General features: G+C 40.0%; 1 protein-coding gene and 2 long non-coding RNA genes across 18 annotated transcripts in view; all 3 read right to left on the minus strand.

The window, feature by feature from the left end:
* ZBTB20 (zinc finger and BTB domain containing 20) overlaps positions 1 to 8,033 on the minus strand; it is a 305,100-nt gene extending 297,067 nt beyond the window's left edge. For 3 of the 4 annotated variants that reach the window (XM_082741176.1, XM_082741169.1, XM_082741164.1), the window contains exon 1: positions 7,643 to 8,033. The gene's annotated coding sequence lies outside the window, so the exon portion shown is untranslated. Of the gene's footprint in view, positions 1 to 7,350; positions 7,597 to 7,642 lie in introns of those variants that run through there. The other variant, XM_082741175.1, reaches the window with a different exon arrangement.
* Positions 8,034 to 8,057: 24 nt separating this feature from the next.
* On the minus strand, positions 8,058 to 9,411 carry LOC309870898. The gene is made up of 2 exons (XR_014314869.1): positions 8,427 to 9,411; positions 8,058 to 8,272 (listed from the first exon to the last, which is right to left on the minus strand). It is a non-coding gene; the product is annotated as an uncharacterized lncRNA (long non-coding RNA).
* A 4,170-nt stretch (positions 9,412 to 13,581) lies between these two features.
* Positions 13,582 to 19,774, minus strand: part of LOC309870423 — a 497,103-nt gene continuing 490,910 nt past the window's right edge. For 9 of the 13 annotated variants that reach the window (XR_014314572.1, XR_014314573.1, XR_014314574.1 and 6 more), the window contains one exon: positions 13,582 to 13,863. This is a non-coding gene — a long non-coding RNA (uncharacterized lncRNA). The remainder of the gene's footprint in view (positions 13,864 to 19,774) is intronic. The other 4 variants (XR_014314575.1, XR_014314577.1, XR_014314582.1 and 1 more) reach the window with 1 other exon arrangement.

Genomic DNA, 19,774 nt, shown 5'->3' on the forward strand with positions numbered 1-19,774 from the left:
TTCACTGGATAACACATCTAATGACTCGGGGTGCACTTGATAGCCATGTTTCAGTGAACACAGACGCACGCCCTGATGTGAACTGGGCACTCCAGTGCTTCAAAGCACTATCGATTTCAATTCTACCATAATTTACACCTGGCTTGTTTTGCCAATAGCTTGAACCCATGCTAACAGTGGAACATACACATACGAGTATTAGAGAAATCAGAAATGAACTGTATAGCAAAAATGCATGCAGCAAACATTCTAGGATTCTGCCTTTATAATAATCTCCCTTGATGCTAATTAAGTATTCCACATGGTTTTCTCTGTTATGCACGGGGGTTTCCTGTGTTAGCTCTGTCCCATGGCTGCTGGTGATAGGGAGGATAACCTCTTCCACTTGTACAAACTGTGGGTATTTTTGGGGTAGCATCTGGGTGCCAATGATCTTGGTTTCCCCATCATTTGGTACAACGACTGGCCCATGATTGCTGCTCATAATCATCATCTTCTCTAAGGCTCCTCTTCCTCTCTCTGTTCCATAAATGTCATATACCTGCTCCCTTTTGCTCTCTGTCAATAAATTTTCCTTGAGAAAAGTCCACTCCATAATTTTAACTGCTGCCGTAATGGTGACAATTCAGATGACTGCCCAACTTCAGTCTCTTGCAGACCTATCTTCAGCTTTCCTGACTAAATCCAATGGCCTACCAGGAATCTGGATGCCCCCCTGACATCTCAAAATAAACACATTCAAAAGCAAATTTATCATCTTCCCCAGCCTACAAAACCTGCTGCTCCTCCTCTGAGCTTTCCTTGCCTAGTTGTGTAAGGCAGAAACCTGGGAGCAATCCAAAATGCCTTCTTCTCTCAATACCCAGCCCGAAGGTTATTAGATTGTGCTAATTCTGTCTCTTCTCTCTTAAACGTGTCTCCTTCTCCCTATTCCCACAGTTACTGTCCTAGTTCAGGGCTTCATTGTTTCTTGTCTGAACAATTTCAGTTGCCTCCTAACTCATTTTCTTGCCCCATTCTCCCACTCCTCCAATCCATCCTCCAGCCTGCTGCCAGGGCGATCTTCCATAACACAGTTTGATCATTAACCTTCCATACTTAAAACTTTCAATGGCTCCCCAAATGCCATAAGATGAAGCTAAAACTTCTTTGCATGGTGATCAGGGCCCAACGTGATTGTTCCCGGACTACCTCTACAGCACCATTTCTCCCTCCTCCTCTGCTAAACATCAGTGACACTGATTCTCGATTCGCCATGCTATTTCCTCTTGAAGTGCCTTTGACCCTGCAGCCTTTCCTCCCTCTGACCATCTGGGAAAATCCGTCAAGGCCCAGAATGGATTCATTAGCTCTTCTGTGAAGCTTTCCCTGATCCTCTGCCTCAAGGTACATTCAGCTGAACCCACACTACTGCACCTCCAAAGTTCCTTGAACATCCTTCATTTACGATACTTAGCATATGGCATCATCCCAACTTGCTTGCTTATCTGTCTCTCCTGTGGAGCAACTTGAGGTCATGTCTTATTCATCTTCGTATTGTCCCTGACAAAGTCAAAACCCTCATGACAGCATATAAAGACCTACATGCTCAGGCCTCACCTTCTGTACATTATCCCCTACCATGCTTTTCCTTGCCTACTCTGATTCTGCCACAAACACTACTCAGTTATCAGTCAAACTTGCCAGATACATTCTCGTCCAGGACCTTTTCACTTGGTGCCACTGTCAAAAATGCTTTTGCCTAGATAATTATAAAATTTGTTTCTTCGAACTTCTCAAATGCTGCCCCCTCAATGAGGTATTCTTTCTCTCTCCAATTTAAAATTGCAACTTCACCCCTCACACACACTCTCACTCTCTCTCCTCCTTCGTTTTTCTCTGTGGCAGTTATCACTATCCAGCACGATATCTTTGACATATGTATTTGTTTATTGTTTTTCTTCCCTGACTTAAAAAGGAAGCATTATGAAGACAGAGACTTCTGTTTGTTTTGTTTACTATAGTATCCCCAGCCCTTACAAAAGCTCTGGGTGTATGGCATGTGCTCCCCTATAGATACTTGTTAATAAATGCATTGATCTTTAGTTTCTAGAATAATACCTGACACAGAGTAGGGGTTCAAAGTGCTTCTTGAATTAATAAATAAATGAGTGAGTGAATGAATTAATGTTAAATCCACACTTTATGAATGTGCTAAAGAATAGTCTTTGTAATCTGTTCCTCATAACACCACCAGTAAGTGTGTTGAGTGGGTAGTAGTATTCTCATTTGACAAATGAAGTAACTGTAAGGTTAGGAGCCTAAATTAAGACTGCATAGGTAGTTTAAGGTTTGCTACTCTTTTCATTTCAGTACTAAAAGGTAAAGACAATTCTTTGCACTCTGTTCATGATGTAGCTCTAACATTTATTACACTATTTTGGTTCCTCTTGACTAGGAAGGCAATTAACAGGAGGTGCAAGGTGCTAATACCTTTTATTACAATTTGTGTCTTTCCTTATGAGGTGCCTTTCATAAGACAGATCCTTTTCTTTCATTTTCAAAAGTGGATTAGGCACTCATACAATTTTGCCCCTCGGAGTGGTTTGTACATGGCTACCCAAGAGGACATCAGGCTACAAATCCTGCCAGAATGAACTGGAAGGTGAGTGTGGCACTTGTATCTTGAGGATGAACAGGTTGTTTGATGCCAAGTTTGTGCTAATGGAGGTGTCTTTAATGTGTTAACACCCAAAGGAGAACAAATTCAACAGCAAAACATTTCGGTTTTTGGCATGTCTATGGAGAGTTAACTTTCCATTGTTCAAGGGTTAATTATCCATTATGTGAACCTCTTCTCTTTCTCCCTCTGGCTGCTTACATCTAGGAATTCAGTTCACTAAAGGATAAGTAGGGAAAATAAAAAAGATGCAAATGAAACTACTACATTTCATTTATACACATTAGAAGCTCTAGAAAAGAATTTGGTGTAGGAAACAGAATTAGATGTAGTTTGAGGACTGCCAAGTTGACTGACCATTGACAACAGACAAAATCAAAGCACATTTTACACAATATCTTGTGTTTTTTTTTTTCAGTTATTGTTTATCAGGGTTGGTTTGTAGGATATGAAGTTACTCCCTGAATGTACTTCATGTCAGCCAGGTGCCATGTAAGGTGCTGGAATTTCTCTTCTCCTCTGATATCCCCAGAGCACTAACGGTGTCTTAGTGTACTGTGGCTTAATGAATGAAGCAGCACCAAGAGATCCCACCAATTTCTCTACTCATCCATGAGAAACAGCTGCACTTAGCTATCTTCGCTATTATTTGCATAAAAAGGGTCACTTAAATTAGTGTCTGTTAAGATAGGGCAAATGATTTGGCTGCCCTTCCTTTTGCCCCTTTCTTTATTGTGCTGTCTGGCCTCACACCCCCACTATCTGGTTCACAGGGCATTCTGAGGCAGTCTTTATGCCTGTCCATGTCTGACATCAGCCTGAGCTCCTTAGATGTTGCATTTGAAGAAAGGAAGAACCACTGGTTGACTGTAAGTGAGTAACTGGTAAGCTGGAGAGGCCTTTGGTCAGTATGATACATTCTAGGTGAGTCTGGTCCTTTCAGACTCCAGGAGTACAACAAGCTGGTATGTAGCCACCCTCAAGAGTCCTGGAAAATGGATGGAACTACTGCAAGTTCGAGACCCCATATTCTGTCAGGAATGCCCTGTGAGTTTTGGAAATTTGAGACTGTACCTCAGCAGACAGCAGCAAGTGCTATCAGCACGTCAGATCTGATATGGGAACTTAAGGGATTCAGGTAGAGAAGAATCTATTGATTTGTTTTCTGGACATAGCCCTTTTGTTATGATAAATAAGACATACACATTGCCAATGCACTGATGTATAGATACTCATTAATCACCTACTCACTGATCCTCCATGCAGACTGAGCAATTTGACATTGGTTGGAGGGAGATGAACATAAAATGTACTACCTGCCTTCTAACCACCTGTAGTTTCACATCTATAAAAAAACTTCAGTTCAAAGCAGTATATGACAAGTGCCAATGAAACCTAGAGATTTTTTTTTAAACCTAGAGATTTTTAAAATGCTATCCATGTCAGAAGGGGAAGTTGGCTTTTATTTGCATTATCATAAACAGCTTCAGAGAAACAAGTGTGACTTGGCAAGCCACGATATGGCTGGGTGTCTTAAAAAGGTGTATGAAAAATTATAGTTGCCGATGCTGATATGTAAATATAGCATCAAAGTATTTAGCGTAGAGATAAGTAACTGAGAAACTGGAATAAATTGGGACATTTTATATAAATTCATTCTTACAAAATAAAGTGAATTCATTAAATACAGCCTCAACTTTAAGATAATTAATAGCAATTTAATTTCTTTCTACTTAATTTTAACTACTTTATACACATAACAATTATTATTTTGAGATTGTACATAATAAAATTTAGGTTTATAACCTAACATGTATATTTGATAAAGGAGAATTACTCACCTTATTGGCTAACCAAATCTCCCCTTTGGTATCTATACTGTTCATAAATATTTGTACAAAATTTCTGTGTTGTCAGTGTGATAAAATGTCAGCTACATTTCACTTAAGGTCAATCTGCAAAACCTCTGATTGAATTCCAAAGCAAGTAAGCCTAGCCAGTAGTCACTCCTGTTTTCAGTGGTTGAATATAGGTATGCCATTATGCAAGCATATATGCACTTACAAGCTAACATACATACACATTCAGATGATACAATGAATCAACCCCTTCTTTTTAACTTCTGAAAATATGTATCTTTTTTTTTAAATTCTTATTTATTTATTTATTTATTTTTTTAAAAGATTTCACCTATTTTATTTGACAGAGAGAGAGATCACAAGTAGGCAGAGAGGCAGGCAGAGACAGAGGGGGAAGCAGGCTCCCCGCTGAGCAGAGAGCCCGACGTGGGGCTCGATCCCAGGACACCGAGATGGTGACCCGAGCCGAAGGCAGCCGCTCAATCCACTGAGCCACCCAGGCGCCCCAGAAAATATGTATCTTTTTAAAGGAATCATAAATATCAAAAAGCATTTTTAAATAAATAAGAATGATTTCTTATTGGTGTGATCATAAAGCGATGTCATTTTTGTCTAATTGTGACTGCCTAATTAAATGAATGTAACATGCAGAAAGCACTTATAGCTAAAATGTGCACACAGGAAAATATACACTCCACGGCATACATCCTCTGAAATGACATTACAGTTTTTTGCGATGACCACTGAAAAACTGAATTACTGATAGTATGCTATTAAGGTTTGTAACACAGGCATTGAAAAAAATCAGGTATTAATACAACAATTTAAACAGAAAGAAACACATCATTATATTGCCTTTCAGAGATGAACTGATCATATTTGGACTTATATACTCCAAATTAGCCGCTGAATTCTTCCAGAGCCACGTGGACCTCCAGATCTTGCCAATAATAAGGAAAATCTCTCTGGCAGGTTATATTTTTAAAATGTCACCTCTTGGGATACACTCTTAGATATTCATGTTTACCTATTCTCTGCTTAAAAATGCTCAGAAAATTTTACATATTAGATGTAGGAGATTTCAACATCAAAATGTTTTCAAAGTGTTAGAGATCCAGCCTGCCTTTGGTGTAGTCCTAAATAGACATCCTTACCAGAGACTTACAGATAATTCTCCTGGGAATCTACAGCCCGAGTGTTAACTGTGTGAAGTTCAACCCACTACGTAGGTCTTGGTGGTAAAGGGCTAAAAACTCGTTACATTTTTTATACTATATTTTAAAAATTTTAACACCATTTTCCTATTCAATTTTTCTTTAGAAAACAAGACTAATGGAAAACCCCCAAGAGACATTTTAACATACAAATAGTATGGCCATAATTAGCATGTCTAAGTGAAATAGGCGAACTTTACCATTACGTACCACTGAAATGTTTATCATACCTATCCTAATAAAATGTGGAGACCGCTTCCTATCATGATGACATGGGAGGAATTTGGGGTGCCTCACAAATCACAGGTATCGTGATATGAGCCTGACTCTGTTCTAGAGGTCATGATAGTCCTTGATGAGGCTGTAGCAGGGGTCAGCCTCTACAGAGAACTTTAGATATATGAGCAAGTGTGAGTTCTCTGGTTAAGAATCTGAATTGTCCAGAGTAGCAGACAAAATTCCAAAGCTAAGTACCAGTGGAATATGTTGGATGACTGCACCAGCTTGGACAAGGGTGCACACAGCAGGCACACACAAAACACATCTGGTTCAATGTAAAATCGACAATTGCTACAGCATTTTCAACTTTTAGGAGGAATCTACTGGCAATGCGTTAACAGCAAGGACAACTAAAACAATAAAATTAGCATCTCTTTCCAAATATTTAAGAACATCGAGTAAGCGCCCCTTAGGCTGGGTTGTGGTTCTTGAAAGTTTTAGCCTATGAGAACCATATTGGGAACATCAAAGACTCCTCCCTCCTTTCCAAAGAGCAATTTACTTCAGATGCTGCCATACACTCAAATGCTTTTATGGCCACCATGTTTTTTTGTTTTGTTTTTTTTTTTATTATTATTTTTTTCACTTCTAATATTTTGGAATATGCCAGATTCTTGAAATTGGAAGAAAGACAAGAAAACATGGTAAGATCAAATATCTTTGACAAGCAGTAAAGTAGGCACCTGATGGCAAAGGGCAAATACACATTCCAGCTGAAATTCCACTTCCGGGGAGAACGTAAGTTATTTAGTAAGGGCATGGAAGGCACACATTGGCTCTGAAAGCTCGTCTGTTGATTCTTCTGCTAGTCTCATATCAAACAGGATGCAACCACCCCCATTCCATTCCTTCGACAACGTCCCAGAGCACACTCAATCAGAGTCTCTTATATTGAGGACAATACTATATTTGGGTTTAATACTGAGAGGACAGTCATCTAGTTTTCCTAAGTCAGGATGATAAATTTCCCTGGAACCAAATAAGGATTCTCACTGCATTCTTCTATTTGATACCATGAATGCAGAAGAATAAAGAAGAGGGTGTGACAAATAATATTTTCCAAAGGTCGGGTGAGGGGAGGTTCCCTCACATTTAAAAGCAACCAGTTCTTAGCAAAGCAATCTTTAGAAGAACAGTATTAACAATATTCCTTTGCTATGCATCTACTTTTCTTTCCTGCTTAGCTGGGGAGGTAAGTATTCTGAGCAGAATGTAAATGTCCAGAATAGAGATGAGTGAAGTTGGTAGAGAGAAACTCCAAATGAACGATGAGTCTCACTTTCATTTCCCCCTCTTACCACCGCGAGAGCTACCTCCCTACCCTCACACACTCACCTACCTTCCTCCTCCCACAAGCATGTTTGCTAGGCATGTCAAGGCTGACATCCATCGGTGGCAGCATGAAGCCTAAGCCTGCAGGATCCTCCTGAGAACGGACTCAAGGCTCTGCCATTGTCTACAGAGTGCTCTCAGCTGTGCACACTAAAATCTTCATCATTCCGTTGAATTGTTTGGTAGCGTTTTAAAAAAAAATGTATATTTTTTTTTAAACACCCTTTATTTCCTGACTGCCTCAGAGACACCAAGAATAGAATCCTTGACACATCAAATTCTGGAACCTCACCACTCACCAGGACTGTGGTTCCTGATCCCAAGGAGTGTCGACTGAGAATCAGCACAGTCTCTTGAGAGTGTCCAGGCCTGGCTGCTAAGCTCCCTGCTCTGATTAGTTTGTCGAGTTCACAGTGTTCCAGAGTGCTGAAGCACAGAAATTAGGGAGGGGAGGTGGAAGGAAAATCACTGGAGCCTCTTACGATCTAACTTCCACTAACTGAGAGGAAATGTCTTATAAATAAACAACAGCAAGAGAAACAAAAAAAACCCCATCCCGTCCTGCCAGAGGAATGTACATTATTGTCTCCCGACGGAAAACTTTACACCACACCAGAATGCAGCCATGTCTCCTGAAACTACCTCCCTCAAAACAGAAAGGAAAAGAGAATCAAGGAAAAAAAAAAAAAAAAAAAACAACAACACACACACACACACCAAAAATGATTTTTTTTATCCCCTTGAATTCTGTTGGGAAGTTCATGTGAGTTCCCAGTAGACAAACTAAACGAAGCAGTTTCAACAGTGTCACTGTTCCAGGATTTCTTGCAGAGCCTGCTTATTAGCAAAATTTCATTTCTGCCCAGATCATTGCTGTGCCATCCGGACATTTTCAGAAGGGAAGTTCAGGGAAGCGGGGGAGGGTTCGACTGTGGAGGAGAGGAAGAAGAGAGGACAAAGGAACACTCCTGATGAACCGGAATGCCCTGGCCACGGCCACGGCCATGAGAAAGCCAGCCCCCACCCACCGCCCGACCACTGCTTGTTGAGGACTTGGTGATGCAGTGTGTGTAATCTACTTACTCTTTCTGCTCGGGAGGCTGAGGTTCCTACATTTCCAGCTCATGCTGGACTGTACCGTAAGCAACAAGTGAAATGAGTTCAGTGATCTCATTCTAGTCCTTCGACTCCTGTCCACATCGCTAAGCGACTGCACAGCTTGGCACAGGCCAGGATGAGTCAGCAGTCTCTGGTCATGAGAGGCCAGGCCTGGAATAGCAGGGGGGTTTAGGTCAGGAGCAAAATGAAGCAGAAAGGCAGTCTAGATGGCAGGGCTCGGCTCTGCGATACACGGAGATGCTGCAGGGCAAAATGAAAGAGCCTCCTCGGCTGGGGGGGGGGGGCGGTGTGGGGGGAGATGGTAGGATTGCAGAAAAAGGAGCAGCCAGGGAAAAACTGCCAACAGCTGCCTACCAAACACAACAAGAGCAAATCAAAGTATCACAGTTAGGAAAAAAGGGCACTGTGAGAGCCCTGGAGGAGAAAAGAGGCTCGTTAAGATTTCTGGAATACCTTTTTTTTTTCCCCCTCCATGTGCTCCTGCACTTGATTTTGATTTAAGAACCAGTGGTTACCTATACACTATCCTGGCATTTTGATATTGCTTTCCCAATTTGGTAAGTAGCAAAACAAAAAATTAAAGGAAAGCCCTGCTGTTAAATAACAAAAAGAAGCTTCCTACTCCATAAAAGAATGTAATTATATAAAAGGACGTACATTTGAGTCAATAGTGTCCTTGTATAACCTGTGAATACTGGTCACAAAATGGCTAAAGAGAAGTATTCCTTAAGTCAAGCTTGGGTGGGAGTAAGAGAAGAGCTGAGAGAAAAGAGAGGGCCAAGTTCAATGACAAAATGCAAGGGACATATGACATGGTGTCCGTACTTCTACTCAGTGGGGTCAGCATAGATGTCCATCATAAATAGAGGCTTCCCACCAACATGAGTTTCCAACATCTCTCCCTCTGCAGTGTTGCCGTAATACACTAAGAGGAGAGGGAAAATAAACTATCAGAGGGAAAGACAAGGTTCAATGTAAAAAATTAGTCAGTAACAGACATTTTGTTTGAGAGGAGGCAAACTGCCCTATGAGCCAATGGATAGGGAAAAATATTAGTATCTGAAACAACCTTAGAGGAGCCGTATCTGGATAAGGAGATTGAGGTGGAGACCGAGAATTATCAGCAAATAATAGTGATGACTCAAGTCAGATGGTGTGTAGCAAGAATGGCATGGGAAGAGAAGATCTGCAGAGCTGGGAAACACTAATAAAATATTTCTTTGACAAGGAATAATAAGGACTCAGTATACATTCCTAATTTTTATGTCTTAGAGATGCATACATATGTAAGATGTGTAAGAAAATGGAGAGTAAATCAATTTAGTTTTCATTCCAGAGTGTAATATGTTATTTCAACACATCTTTGTTAAATGCTCAGCCTTGGGCAGATGAACTTTCTAGCCTCGGTCTTCTTGTCTTTGAAATGGAATACTATCACTGTTGAATTATTTATAAGGACTGAATCAGCGTTTGTCGGTCCTTTTCATAGCAGTGTCTGTCACATGGTAACAGACTCAATAAATTGGTATTGCTTTTCTTTGATTATCATTTTCATAAGTGCCCACCGAAAGAGTCACTTCCAATGTTATTCCATTGGACTGAATGGAACCCATATGAAGGCCCCAGTAAAATGAGTTGGGTAACACTCCTCCGAGAACGCTGCTTTGAAAAGCTCATTTCTGTCTGGGGGTGTTAAACATTATCCTTGAACACAGAGAATGCTGAGAATCTATTATGTTAAAGTCCCAATTTGGGGTATCTATATTGTCAAAGCAGTTTGAAGCTTAACAGTGTCCAGTAACTAGGAGCCGAAAAAAGAAAAGAGGGATTTTTAGAAGGTTCTCCAAAAGCAACAGGATAAAAGTGCTATTGGCCTTGACCGCATGATGAGGGTTTTTTACCAAAGGGGAAAACTTAGTCCGGTTGATCATCCCAGCCTAATTGATTAATTGTGGGTCTGACCATCTGGCTGATGAATGCTGACACCCAGCAGTGATTACTGTGTAACACAAATCCGGATGTGCTCTCCCTGATGCCTCCCACAATAATGGCAACTCAGAACTTAAGGTTAGTTTATTCAGGCCTCTTGGCTCAATCTCTTCATGGAACAGTGGTTGCGGCAGGGAATATTTTACTAGACCTGGTCAAGCATTATCTTCTCTTATTTCAGTTACCTCCTCCTTCCCAACTCCACGCCTACCCACTCCTGAGTCCTCTCTTGTCTATAATCACTTTTCATGCAAAGCATTCCATCTGTAGTTTTCATCATACTGTCGGATTCTCTCATTTCCGGTTGCTCTATTCTGAAAAATATTTGGTTTAAAAGACCTGTCCTGCTTATTTCACAGGGAATCCTGTTGAGATGTTTTTACTGTATCTTCTTTGCTACTCTTTTGCTTTAAAGAAACCTGTGCTTCCAAATTCTATATATATATTCCACCTAACTCAGGAGCCTGATTAAAAGGCCCAAATGTTGTTCAAGTTCTCCATGAGGTTAATAGAACACAAGGGTTAATAGAAGATAATTCTTATATCTTGAACCTACTCTGTTCCTCAGTTAGGAGTGTCTTCTGGAGAAGACTCCAGAACATATTTCACTGCTAGAGAAGGAAAGTTAGGCTCCTGTAAATCACAGGGATCAATAGCAGTGCCACCAATCCATAGCTGGGGGTAACCTGCATGCAGGAGAGTTTGCCAAGCAAATCAAATCTGAATGCATAAATATAAACCCTGGGAGATTATAACCGAAGATTTTATTATTTTTCGTGGGAAGGCACGGGGGAGTAAAGGGACACAAACTGTCTTGCACAAGCTTGGCCAATGAGTCACAACCGAGCAGGATCATCCATTTCCCCTCTTTTTCCCAGACTGATTTCCATCTCAAAATTCATCATGCTTCTTGTTCCCCACAGATGCTGAATTCTTCTATGTTCCAGGCTGGGTTAGTGTTAATTTTCAGTAGAGGATGGCAATAGCACACTGAACTGCAGAGTTCCAGACTGGGAACTGGGAAATGTTTCTGGCCTGGCTGTCGGTAAACAACTATGTGTCTAGGGCAAGTCAAGTCCCTTAACTCCCCATGTCTCAGTCTCTTCATTGAAAAATGATAGGGTAGGACCACATGAGCTCCATGGTCTCTGCCAATACTAAGATTGTATGGTCCTATAGCTCATTTCCTTTTTCTCTCTGGCATCGAATGCTCAACCACTCTGCTTATAGTCCTTTCTCTGCTCTCAATTACTGATGGAAAAATAGCTCCTTCATTTGCTGCCCGGTATTTGGTATTTGTAACCCCCCCTCCCTTTTTGATGCTAGCTATTTGGAGTCAGAAACACGAATCTAACCAGATAGATGCTTTAAATGTGAAGGCGTTTAAGGAGAATAGCTTTCCCATGTAGAGCATTTAGTGTAGCTCTGCATGGAGGAAGCCAGCCATCCAAAAGTGGAGCAAAGGGGCCAATTCACAAATGAGAGGAAGCCTTTCATAATAAGAGTCTCCAGACTCTTCAGTTTCGATAAAGCTAAACGCTACCAAATTCCAACCACTTTTCTAATCAATCTCAGACATCATCCCAGACACTTAGGACTACAAATTTGAGGCCCAGCACTGGCAGTGATGCAGTTCTTATTTCACCTCCACCACGTATTGCCAAGTAGGATTTAGGATGGCATAGTAATAAGAGCCAAGAGGACAATCTGTCATTTATTTTCCTCCAAACTTTTCGAAATTTCCCATTTGGGCTCTGTTTCCCAGTTTTAATTTGGTAACTGCCATTTTTCAGCATTTCTTTTAACAGGTTACTAATAATTTCTGATACAGGATCTCATATTTCATTTTGTGCTGCTAGAACTGCTGTTAATATTTCATCTGCCTTCACTTCAGCTCGGAATAAAGGCTGCTAGGTGGTGGATACACTATTAACACTTTGGTTCTGGGGACTGGGTCATCAGTGTTCGTCCAGTTTTGTTCATATCTTGTTGGGTACAATGAGAGATTGCCTGTCTCAGAAATAGCTCAGGGCAGGGTGTGGTGCACATTTTAGGGATATTTCAGAGTTGTTGTTGTTGTTGTTGTTCCCTGCCCCCCTCCCCCCGATATTTGATGAAAACAACAAAAACAAGTTTTTGTGTTTGTTCTCCCAGGGAACTTGCTATCTGCTTTAGCGGTAGTGTTCTAGAAGCAGAGGGCAGTGGTTAAGAACCAGGGCTCACAGGAAAATCTCGGTTCAAATTCTGGCTCTGAAACTTACCACACATACCATGTCAGCCAGTTCCTTAACTTTTCCAAGCCTCTGTTTTCCCACTGGTAAAATGGGGATAATAATAGCATCCACCTCTATTGCTATGAGAATTCAATAATTTAATGTAAAATGCTAAGAACTTTCTGAGTTCTCAGTAAGTGATGGGTATCATTATTATCCTAACATTAATAATACACCAATTCACATCGTAGTGTTACTTTGCAACATCTTTTCAAGATCAGCGAGTTACTTTTGAATCTAGACCTTTGTGATTTGTTTTATTATAGCTCCCATATAAGAAATTCTGTGATATCAAGTAAAATATTTAAAAAATGGTCCTTAAAACAATATATAGTTTAAAATAGTATATATATAAAATAGTATATAAAATAGTATATAAAATAGTATATAACATATAACTATATAATAGTATATAGTTTAAAATAGTATATAACATAGTATATAATAAAATAGTATTATATCATTTTTCAATCTAGCATCAGATTCTCAAAGGTTTTTTTTTTAAGATTTTATTTATTGTTTATTTACTTAACAATGAGAGAGAGAGAGAGAGCAAGGATAAGCAGGAGGAGTGGCAGAGGGAGAGGGAGAAGCAGGCTCCCACGGAGCAGGGAGCCTGATGCAGGGGTCGATCCCAGGACCCTGGGGCCGAATGAGCCACCCAAGCACCCTCTCAAAAGTTTTGATTTTCTAATAGCCAGGCTTAGATAAGGTGTCTTATACCAATGTTAATCCATTCCATAAAGTGATGGCTTATCATATTTACTTTTCCATACTCCCAAAGAATACAGATTATTCTAATATTCTTTGGGTATGTATTAGTCAGGGTCCATTAGGAGAGAGAAACCACACAGCAATTTGAACAGGAGAAGTTTAATATAAAGAATTATTAACTATAACAGTGGATTGCAGTAATGAGGGAGTAGCTAGTAAGAAGTAAAGAGAATTCTAAATTATATAAGAATAGCAAATATAAGGAGCAACGATTACTTGTAGGGCTGAGAATCAGTACCCAGAGAGAGTCCCCTCCGGTCCTGTGGTGGGATCCAGATCTTGGTGGACCAGGCACAGATATTGATGAATGAATAGCAGGGAAGTTGCTAGAGAGCTGCATTAGCAGATCTTGCTGGAAATCTGCACTGTAGGGAACAGAGAAGCTGTTCACAGGGAGATGTCTCATCGGAGGCACGCTGCTACACAAACTACCCAGTGTGTGTGTGTGTATGCATGCATATGTGCATGTGCATACACACGTGTGCTGGGTGCTGGGGGAGGCTGCTGGTCACTGGGCCCTGGAGAAGCTACGTGTTCTTCAGCTGCTGGACACTGAAGCAGCTGTGCGTGCTGCAGGAGCCAGGCCCTGGAGAAACTATGCACACTGCTGGACTCTGCCAAAGGAATACCCAGGAACCAGCAAGCAAAACCTCTTCTTCCTGTAATGTCTCTCTGGACCCACTACTGACAAAGTGCACTCACACTAGCTTGAAAAAGAAATATATTTAAAGGACTCAGATATGTTTTTGTAGAGAAGTAAGGAAGGGTAAATTTGGGCTGAAGAGGCAATGCAATAACTCAAAGTTATCATTATTTGCTCACATATTTTATAAAAATACTCACTTTGCTGATTATAATCCAAAGCTCTCAATTTACTATAATGTTATTCACCTTTACTAATAAATTGACTCTGCATAGCTAAATGAATACTGTCAGAGTAGCAATAGTCAGGGCATCTGGGTGGCTCAGTCGGTTAAGCATCTGCCTTTGGCTCAGGTCATGATCACAAGGGTCCTGGGATTGAGCCCTGCATCAGGCTCTCTGCTCCTCGGGGACTCTGCTTCTCCCTCTTGCTCTACTCTCCCTGCACCATTCTCTCTGTGTCTCAAATAAGATCTTTTTTTTTTTTTTAAAGTAACAATACTAGTATTTGTATAATAACCTTTTCCCCTCAAGTGCTGCTCGTGTGTGTTTTGTTTATAATTTATAGATTAAGAAAAAGATGTACAGAAATGCTAACCTATTGACCTAAATTTATGCATCAGTGAGCCCAGTCCAGAGTTTCAACTAAATGATAATCAGAGAGTCATTACAAACAACCCACAGCTTCAAGAGAGGTAAAAACTGTCTCAATGATCATTTTTAAAATTTTTTTCTTTTCTTTTTATTGACTCAAGAATCCATATTTGCTGTTGACTCATTTTTTGGGGTGGGGGGCAGGGGGAGACTGTTAAGTATAGGTTGATATTTTTCAGAAAAATGGGTCATGTATTTAGTAGGAAATTTTTCCTATGGTTCTTGTTTTAATATCAAATAGAGAAACATCAGAAAATGACCAATTTGGTGCACTTCTAAAAGTGATCACTCTTAGAACTGGTTTTACTTATAGCTAAGGAGGTATCCTGCTGAAACACTGACGCTATTTAACCTGATTCCTTAATTCCTTTAAAAAGAGGCCTGAGGGCACCTGGGGTGGCTCAGTTGGTTAAGTGTTTGGTTCTTGATTTCAGCTCAGGTCAGGATCTCAGGGTCCTGGGAAGCAGCCGTACATGAGGCTCCCTGCTTAGGTGGGAGTCTCCCTCTCCCTTTACCCTTCCTCCCCACGCTCCCCCCCACTCCATTTGCACATTTGCTCTCTCTCTCTCAAATAAATAAATAAATCTTTAAAAATAATAATAACAATAAAAATAAAAAGAGCCTGAACCTTTTATTCTCTAATAAGAGGTAGGGTTTTAAAACACAAAAGAACATTAGGAAAGGTTGTGTTGGTGAGGGGCCGAAGACACAGAAAGCAGTTCTAGTGAGAAGCGGGTCCTGTGGAGAGGAGACTGTCACCAGGCTAAGGCCACAAAGCATGTGTCTCACTCATTTACCGATTTTTCCCCATGCCTGGCCAGAAATAGTACTGTCTGTGCTCGATGTTATGGGAAGGACCTGTTTGCTTCCTCACAGTTGTGTTTTCTGAAAACCAGTGGTTCGCTGAGCAAAGCAAGCCTCCTCAGGCTGTCTCTCAATCGCTGCCAGCTGGAGGCAGTTGTCTTTAGGATGTGTCTCCTCTGTGTTGTGTATAAGGACTGAGGATAAACCTAATGACCCTACATACAGTTGATGCCTACCTCCCCAACAAATAGACACACACATCTCCCTTGTGATTCCTGAGTCCAAAGGGGGATAATCACAAAGGAGAGCCGTGAATCCATGTGAGTCAGGCAGGCGAGTCCGTTTTATTTTAGTTTGCCCTTCTGTTCAGCAGGCTTTTCTGCTCTGACCCACTATACTTACCCTGTCGGCTGCTCTTACTAGCAACATGCCTTTTTAATCAGCCTTCCTGGGGTCTGCATTTGATTACAGCATTTGTGTTCTATTTTGATTCTTTTGTACTGTGCCCTGTGGTGTTAGCTTGAAAGGTGTTATTTATAAAATGAAATTCTATTGTATTGCCACTTGGATTCAAAGAGGACATATAATATTAATGCAGAATGTATTTAATAATATCTTGAATCTATTAAATCAATTTCTTCATGAGAACACAGAAATAGGGGGGAGGCAAGTTGGTTAGCAACCAGGTAATAGGATTTAAGATTCACCTGAACTTTCCTTTACAAGCACTTGTGAAAGCCGACACAAGAATCATTCTCTTAATGTCAGGGTTTCCAGAAGGAGGAGACTACCTTTCCTCAGTCAGCCCAGTGCGGTGTGCACCTGTTTAAACATTCAATTGTGAAGGCCAAACATTTTCCTAGGCCTCAGATGCAAATTTTTTGACTAAGGAAACCATGAGATGAAACACAGATATGACTTTTTTACTATCTAGAAGACTTACGTAAAGAAGGAAATATAATCACCTGTTTCCAAGGAGCTGCTTGCTAGAATTGTAAAAAAAAAAAAAAAAAAAAAAAAAAAAAAAAGAAAGAAAAGAAATGGGAATAAAAAAAAAATAATAATAAATTTCTTATGTTCCTGACACCTCTTGAAAACAGACTAGAAAAATCCTAGCGATACCAAGACTGGAGGCAGAGTTTTCAGGGTGGCATGTTTTGAATGATGTTCTCACCTGGCTTAAGTTGAGGTTTCTTTATGGCTGCTGGTCCTCTGTAGTTTGATTAGATTGATGAAGAAGTCCCCAACTTCTTTTCACTTCTAATTTTATTTTATTTTTTAAAAAAGATTTTATTTATTTATTTGAGAGAGAGAGTGCACACCCATAGTGGGCAGGGGGAGAGAGAGAAGCAGACTCCCCGCTGAGCAGAGAGTCCAATGTGGGACTGATCCCAGGACGCTGAGATCATGACCCAAGGACCTTGAGATCATGACCTGAGCCCAAGACAGACACTAACCGACTGAACCACCCAGGCACCCCCTTTCCACTTCTAATTTTAATGCACACCCGACACTGAAACATTATAGCATGGTATTACTGCTTCCTTATCACAGTGTTGCTGCACAAAGGCCGTTCTTGCCCTAAACCTTTTTCCCTCTGTTGATACAACTGAAATCATCAATGGCTAAGCTGTTTTTTGAACAGGGAATAAGGGAGGATATGGTGTGGAAGACAATTTAGCAGTTGGGCCCTACAGAACTTCCAAAAAGAAATTGTTGCCCTCAAGTGAAGTTGGCTGTGCAGCCTTGGGTGACAATGCCTAGATTATCATGCTCTCACTCACTGCCTCAGTGTAGGACTCCGGGAAGCCTAGGATCCAGTTTCTAATCCCCAAAATGGGAATAACTATATTTATCCTTTTCTACATGCATTGGGCTTCTTTAGGGATGAAGGAGATAATAGTTCTGAAATGCTCTAAACTCTTTGAAGTGAAGGTAGGATACAAATGCACATTATTAACATGATAGTTCAGACCCTTTTTTGGGTTCTTCAAATCTAGGTATGAAAAGCATTGACAAATGACAAAATTTGCACCCCTCTGGGAATAAATTATATACCCTCGTTCATAAATAACATCCCAAACATAAGGAGCTAGGATGTGTTGGGAAATAGACATTTCAACCTTGACAAGCTTCAAATTGTAAGCTATTTACATAAAAAGATCATGTTATTCACCTCTGTATCCATCTAGATTCTACCATATTGGTTTGCATTATGTAAATGTTTCACTAATATTTCTTGAACTGAAACACGAGATCATACAGTTTTAGAGCTGAAAGTAGCTAGAGATCGCACAAGTCTAGTTAACTCATTTGGCAGAAGATAAAACTGATGCACAGATGAATTAAATAACTTATTCAAGTACAATATTAGCAATGTTACAAGTCTTTGGAGGAGTTGTTAAAGATCTGCCACCGAAAATACATCACTAAATCAATTAAAACAAAATAGGTATTCCTTTGTCACATAAGAAGTACTCTTCAGCTCAAATAAACCTTAAGTCTTCTAATCTAACCAGGGAGGCTGAAGCCTAAAGTAACAAGTAAACTTCACTAAATGGCCATAGACCATAAGTGTGCTAGAAATGCCAAGTAACTAAAGTTGCCTATTTTAATACTGTGCCAATCCCCCAATCTGTTGCCATATTTCTCAGGTAAAATCAAGGTTGTACAAACAAAAGGTAATGTCAAATCTTTGAAATTATGTGGGATTCATGAAGGTGTAATTCAAAAATGAAATTATTTTTATCTATTATTTCAGTCTGCTATTCAGTCATGTTGTAGACTGTAAACCAAATTTAAATTCTAGGTTTGGGGAAATAAAACAAGAAACATTGTCCTTTGTTAAATTAAAAAAAATAATAAAAAAAAAGTCAGGCCTATAGCAAGAAAGGCAATTTCCCTTTGGTGGAAGTTATTTGTATAGTATTTGCAGAAACGAGTTTAATGCTTGGCTTAGTTGTCTGGTTAAGTTAGCACCATAACAATAAAAGCCAATCAACCTATCCTTTTAACTGATTTGATTTCTTCTTCTTCTTCTCCTTCTTCGTTGTCTTCTTCTTCTTTTGGAATGGTATAATTTTTTTCCTTTCTTTTATCTTGAATCAATCAAAACTTTTAAATTATTAATTAGAATGTAAATAATTTGTAGCCAGGGTTATTTTCATAATCTCCTAAAAACTGCAGGAGGGTGACTGGCATACAACAGGCACTGAATAAATGTAAAATTTCAATTGTTGTAGTCATCTAGGAAATCTCCAATGAGTTACATTTCATTTTTCCAAAGCTCCTAGCACACTGGAAATCCCTGAAGGTCACAGAGAGCAGAACTTGGAGCAAAAAGGAGCAAACAACAGCAGCAGGCTTGGTGCTTCTAACACGTGGAGGGCCTGTCAGACACTGCTGTTTGTGTATTACCAAAATTGGATTCCAGAAACATAACCAGGCTTTCACAGATCAAGTTCAATTTATTAACTTGGCATTTCTGCCTCCAATTCTTGCTCTACCTTGCTTAGGCATCCCAGGTTCCAATCCCTCCCGACAAGTATTCTAGAGTATAGCTGGTCTGTGTTAGTGTTTGCCTTTATCCTGGTATTGTCAAGGGAGTCCTAAATTTTAAATTTTCTCTTCTATTATCTCTATAATTTGTGAAGTCATGTCTGGACTTCTGGGTTGGAATATTACACATTCATTTACTATGATTCAATAAGCATCTACTGTGTGTGAGACACCAGGAAAATAAATAGAAATAAGACTTACTTCCTGCCTTCAAAGAACTAAGGAATTCATAATGTAGTGGCTACTTCCCAAACACAGAATATATGTTCCTGCTTTTAAGGTTTTGTTCTTACCTTAGTTACCTTATTATTCTTTTATTGACCTAATTGCTTTAGTTACCTTGTTTTCTACCTCAACATAAATCATTTTGTAGTTTTTGTGTTCTACATTAACTTTTCTTTTGTTTTGCCTATACAGCTAGAGTTGACACTCTTGTCTACCCAATCCCCATTCCCCCAATTCTTCCTAGCTACAGACCCCTATTTTGTTCAGAATGGCAATGTGCCCAGTCCTGCATGATGAGTTACGATATTTCTGAGCCAATTATGACAAATCTGTTCCCTGATTTCCTTGCCTCCCTAGCAACACAAAGGGTGGCTTTGGGACCCAGTTCTACAC

This window comes from Mustela nivalis (assembly GCF_964662115.1).
Source record: "Mustela nivalis genome assembly, chromosome: 1".
In the NCBI taxonomy this organism is placed as follows: Eukaryota; Metazoa; Chordata; class Mammalia; order Carnivora; family Mustelidae; genus Mustela; species Mustela nivalis.